The sequence below is a fragment of the Molothrus aeneus genome, chromosome 5 (assembly GCF_037042795.1).
Source record: "Molothrus aeneus isolate 106 chromosome 5, BPBGC_Maene_1.0, whole genome shotgun sequence".
Taxonomy (NCBI): Eukaryota; Metazoa; Chordata; class Aves; order Passeriformes; family Icteridae; genus Molothrus; species Molothrus aeneus.
In genome coordinates, this window is record NC_089650.1 from 42,292,603 (window position 1) to 42,298,602 (window position 6,000).

General features: G+C 43.1%; 1 protein-coding gene across 1 annotated transcript in view; it reads right to left on the reverse strand.

The window, feature by feature from the left end:
- CNTN1 (contactin 1) overlaps positions 1–5,678 on the reverse strand; it is a 211,048-nt gene extending 205,370 nt beyond the window's left edge. Inside the window, exon 1 of the mRNA XM_066550414.1 lies at positions 5,564–5,678. The gene's annotated coding sequence lies outside the window, so the exon portion shown is untranslated. The remainder of the gene's footprint in view (positions 1–5,563) is intronic.
- Between the last annotated feature and the right edge of the window lie 322 nt (positions 5,679–6,000).

Consider the following 6,000-nt stretch of genomic DNA (forward strand, 5'->3'; position numbering starts at 1 on the left):
ATAAGCAGGGCCTAAAAAAATAAATAAAAAATCAGTGTTCTTACGGTACACAAAAATTTCAAATTACATGGATTTCTGTCCTGATGGTGGAAAACACCAAATTTCCCATCTCACTGAAGCTGATGTGTTAAAACCAGTCACTGTTCTGTTGTCCCATCCCTCTGGTTAAGACAAGGCACCTAGTTATCTCCTCATTGAGTAAGCACTGATCCTTCCCAGAACGATTAAACAATTAACACAACAACTAGGAACAACATTGAGACAACATGAACAGCCTGTTCCACTTAGCAGCATCAGTGTTTTAAATATTTACATTCAGATTTTGAGTATGAGATTTTGTATGAAAAATATAATTTTTATAAAGAACAGTTGTATTAATAGACCCAATTATTTTTTCCCCATGAATTTAAAGATGAAGAACTACAACCTGTTACAACGTGTTAACTGACAAAGCTACTGAATTCTGCTATAATCTCCCTGAAAACAGACCTATAATAAAACATCTAGCCTAACTAATCCACAGCAAATCTAGCAGTGCATTTAAATACAATTACCAATAAAAACTATAAAGGGAATTCAGTCTGTAACATTATTTCATTCACACATTGAGTATTTTGTCTGTTGGCACAGCTATCCTTTCCCATTCAGAAAGTACTGTTCAAACTGTATATTGACTTTCCCCCCCCATTCCCTGAGAATTACAGAGTAACCTCATAGGATATTTCATGCTGTAAGACAAGTCAGAAAAAGGGATGTCAAAGGATAATTCATATTGTTAGGGATGTCAGGAGGTTTGCAGTCCAATCTCCTGCTGAAAGCTAAGACATTTGGTCAGGTTACTGGGGGCTTTATTTTTCAGTCTTGAAATATTTCAAGAAGAGAAAGTGCACAACTTCTCTGAGTAACCTGTTCCAATGCTCGACTGAACATATAAACATCTCTCTTTGATTTTTACAAACAAATTAAATTTAGCAGCTAGTAAGCTGAAGTGTATTACTCATATTTTATGGAAAAGAAAACCAATTTCATGCGAATCTAATGCAGCAGTAAATTCAAGTCCATGTCTAACAACTCTGTGTATTGGCTTGACTAGGAATAACTAATAGTAACGCTTCTGTTCAACTCCTGCTGAACTGGAGAAAATTGAATTGTCTATAGTAAAACAGGATGTTTCCAATAAAGCTATAAAAAAGATCACTTATCTCATGACTAAATCCTCATCTCTGTGCTCCAAGCTAACTCATTTGCATGGCACCAACATATCATCTGTCCACTATATGTCAATTATAAAAACATTACGCAAATAAAGACAAAGAACTTGTCAAATATGTTTATTTATATTTCTTCATCTTAAAATACTCTATCACATTAATTATTCTGTCTGTAGTGCTAACCATAGCTCAACCATGTCCCTTATCTCAGGCACAAAAGCTACTAAGTTATTGCAAATACTATTTTACCACATCCAAAGACTACCTTATGTAAACAAAACTACCATGGTGCAGTGGTAACTCCAATAGTTTTATCCAGATCTCAATTCAGTGAGATGCTTACATCATCTTTTTGTAAGTATTTGTCTCAAGAGGTTGTAGCAAATCCTTGAGATAAAATGAAAGAGATTAGTATGAATACAAACAAAACCCAAATCATCCATTATTTTATGTGCCAGCAGCACAGAACCCTGCAAAACTTAGCTGAGTTAAGTAAAAATACAGGATATGCTACAGTCAGAATGGCTGATTTCTCTGCATAAATAGAACTATTGAGGTTGCTTGGCATTTCTATAGTTCACTACCACTTACAACTATGTCCAAGTGTCCTGTGTGTCCTTGCTTTCTGCCAATGCATATAAAACATATACTTACATGTCACATCAAAAAATTTAAGATTTCAATTTTTAATAAGGAAAACCACAATAATTTTTCTTCAGAAAATGTTTGTGACTATGGCTTGAAGCCATCAGCATAGACAGGCTTCGAGTTATTCTATGCTGTTTTATTTATCTCTGAAAATGTAACAAAGACCAACCAACTTCTAAGAAGAAAGTACCGTGTGGTTTCGGTGGAGAAGAACAAAAGCCACCTTACAGTCTTTGAAGAAGAATAAAAATTGAGACCAATGTCTGCTAAAAGCACAGAAAAAGTGACTGGAGACTGCAGAAAGGAGACTAGACTGGGCTGACATAGCAAATCAGGATGAGGAGGCTCCAAGGAATAAAGGAAAGTAAATTGAAGAAAAGCTGACAGGAAAAAAGCAAGGAGACAGGACTGGGTGAGATACAAAAGCAAAACTTGGAATGGTCAAGACCAGGAAAAACTAAGACACTCAGACCAGCTACAGGACAAAAAAAAGAGCTGTCATTAGGATACATATAAACGATGAAGTGAAAAGGACCATGCTTACAGAAGTCGTGCAAAAGAGCCCTCATGCACCACAACACATTCTAAAGCCTACAGTACAAAGGACTTCAGTCTTGCACCACTTTTCCACTACCCAAGCAAATGCCCTACAAGTGACACCATTCTGTTTAACCACTGCTGTACATGAAAGGGACTGCAGTCCTGTAATATCACTCATGATGGTAAAAGTTCAGGAGCTTTTTGCAAAGGATTAAACTTTTCCCATTCTCTTTGTAACCACTGTAGGTCCAATACAGTAAAACGATAAGAAATTTACTTGGAGAATTGTTTTTTTTTTTTTTTGCATTTGCTTGGTTGGTTGGCTTCTTTGTTTGTTTGTTTGTTTTTAATTCCCTAAAATTTAATTTTCTAGGTTTTAAGGACATTTATGGGACATGTATGCATATTTGACTTCACAAACAACACAAAAGAACATTATTAAGGTTACTAAATCAAGTACTCAAAAGGTGTAAAATGACAAACTGTTGTCTGTGCAACCATAACTAACTTCCCTTGAGTGTTTTTGGTTTTTTACAAAACACTTAAGCAGACACGTGCTTCTTATTCAGTTACCTTGCCACTGAAGATGATACAGAACTGAAGGCAGGTAGGACTTGTTTTATCTACTGAAGAACTGAGCTTGCAGAAAGAAAAAGAGACAGGGGCTCTGCAATATGCCACAAAGACTTTAATGGCTAACATTTTCTCTATTGTAGTTTCCTTCATTCCCCTTACTGCCATGCAGCAAGCCATTTAACCTAAAACTTCCATAGTTTGTAATTGACAGTAAATTACTCTTTTCCCCATTCACTCTGCAGATACACTCACAGATGTGGAGCAGCCAGGACTGTTATAAAAAGCAGTAGCAGGTATAACTTGAGCAAACATAATTACATGAATTGTAAAAATTTCAAACTGGACACCAAAAATGAGTGAATACTTTTCACCTAACCCTCTTTGTGCCTTTCTTCACCATCTGCATAAGTGTTGTCTCACCTTAGGTAGTGTTTGATAAACTACTAGTACTTTGTAGGACATTCTGATCACATACTGATAAGCACTTTGGCAAAGCTCACACAGATGTTATCAGTTCTGTCTTCAAAGCAGAGCTGAGTAACACTGAATAAATAAATCATGGGCTCACACAATGATCAATGAAAAATACTGAATTCTCTTAAGTGAGCTCAATCTATCCCATGCAGTGAAAGACAGGATTCCTGTGGAAAAAAAATAGTATGTGATCATGTAATTAAGACTGTACCAGAAGTACATGCTCAAAAAGGCACTTAAAACCCCTTTATCCCATAACCTTAATAATGTAGGATTTCTCTAGAAAAGGTGTTTACGACAGACACTCAATTTAAAATTCCATAAAATCAAGTAGGTTCTTGCATTACCACGAAGCTGTGTTGAGGTTGCATTACTTTTTAGCACCACTTAAAAGTGAAACTGGAAATTTCTTGCTGGTTTAGAACAGCATTGTGGATAATACAAATATACAAATATGGACCAGGAAGAAGTGTTTTGCTTAGGTTATTTTTTCTTTTTGCAAAATTTAGAGATAGAAAAGATCTATTTTTTTATAATGTCAACTATTGCTAAAGAGAAAAACTAAGCAACTGATAACATATATTTGAATGCAAACGACCAAATAAAAGATTCATACTACCAACAATTTTCAGAAACATTAAGGTGAGTTCTTACTAAAGAAATTTTGGTGCGTTATCATTTATAGAAGAACATGGACCAAAGATCATATTTTCACAGAGATCTGTACAGTATTTGCACTACAAGGACATTTAGAAGTTACTAATGGTAGATGAAAAAAACCTGAGAACTTTTATAACTTCCAGTTATTTCAGAAAGCTTTCTCCTGTCTTATGTAATTTCAAGGCCTGTGCTGATGATTTTTAGTGGTTTACCATTCTATACAAAAGAATGAAACTAAGTAACATATTGTTAATTCCTTCTTAGATACAGCCACCTCTGCACAGGTGGCTGCATTTTAAAGGCGTATTTTTCCCTAAGTCGTACAGCCTAGTAATTACATAATGGCTTATTTTTTAAAACGTTAACAAACCTTTTTTAATGTGCTTTAATATAACTGTATTATAATATTGTTATATAACTATGACTGTGCTAGAATATAACACTCGAAAACATTCACAGCTCAGAGGTCACACTTTACTTTCATTACTAAATGGAGCATAGTTGATTAACTGCATAGATAATCTCCCGTAGATTTCATAAGCAGAATTAAACAGCGCTTCATAGAGCAGCTGCAATTCCTAAAGAGCCGCTCACCGAGGTGCAGGCTCAGCCCTTCCAGGTGCCTTTAGCGGAGCTCAGCAATGGCATTTCTGCCCTCACCGGCAGGTTACTACAGCCGCCCCCAACTACTGATATTACGGAAACGCGGAGCTGAAAAAAGGCACTATTACCATTTTACAAGGAGAAAAGACAGTGAAACGCTACCATTTTTACTGCAAGAAGGTGCACTGAAAAAAAAAAAAAAAGCCAAACCAAAAACCAACACCCTTTTTAGCCCGTCACCACTAAGCACACCCAAAACGCAGGTAAACCAGCGTACGGCGCAAGGCTGCGGCTGCTCCGGCACACAGACCATGGTGCTGAAATGATGCGCTGCAAGACCACGGTACGGACGCGTTTTTACACACGTTGCCAAAATCCATCCGTGCGCCGTAGGAAACCGCGCACGAGGCGTCCCCTGCGGCAGCATCCCGGTCCGTCGGCCGCCGGCATCCCCCCCCGAGCCCACGACCGGCGGGGACAGCCCTCGCCGGGGGATTACCCGGGGCAGCCGGCCCGCTTTCGGCAGCCCGGGGTGCCGAGTAATCCCGTGCCCAGCGGGCAGGCTCCCTGGGAGGGGGCGGCTTCCCGCTGCCGCCCCGCTCCCCGCGCCGGGAAAGGGCCGCCGCCCCCGGCCGCCGCCAAGGAGGGGTGCTGCCCCGCCGCCCCGCACCTGCCCCAGCTCCCCGCCTTCCCCCGGCCGCGCCGGCGAAGTTGTGACTCCCCGCCGCTGAGGGGACCCACCCGAGGCGGTGCCCGCTCCCCAGGGCCGCTCTGCCAGCGCAGCTCGAACGCGGGACCCCGCTGCGCTGCGCGGGCGGGGGGCGCCCGCCGCCGAGCCAGCCCTGCCCTACCTGCGCAGTGCCACCGCACGGCCGGGCTGTCACCCCGCGCCGCCCGCACCTCCGCTGCGCACCGGGCACGTCTCGGACGGCGCTGCCCGGCCGGCGCCGCTGGCTCGGCTCGGCGCGTCCCTGCCTGCTCGGCAGGGCTGACAGCCGCCCGCGCGCCCCCGCCCCGGCCGCGCGCGGGGCCGCCGGGGCCGAGCGGGGCCGAGCGGGGCGCGGGGAGCGGCGGTGGCTGATTGGACGGGGGTGATGTCACTCGTGCGCGCGCCAGCGAGCGGGAGCGCGCGGGAGCGGGCGGTGAGGCGGAGCGGGGAGCGAGCGGGAGCGGGGGCTCGGTGCCCGGTGCCCCGTGTGCCCGGTGCCCCAGGCGCGGGAGCAGAGCCGCGCTGGAAGCGGTGTGCGGAAAGCGGCGTGAGGAGTGCCGCGGGGCGGAGGCGCGCACC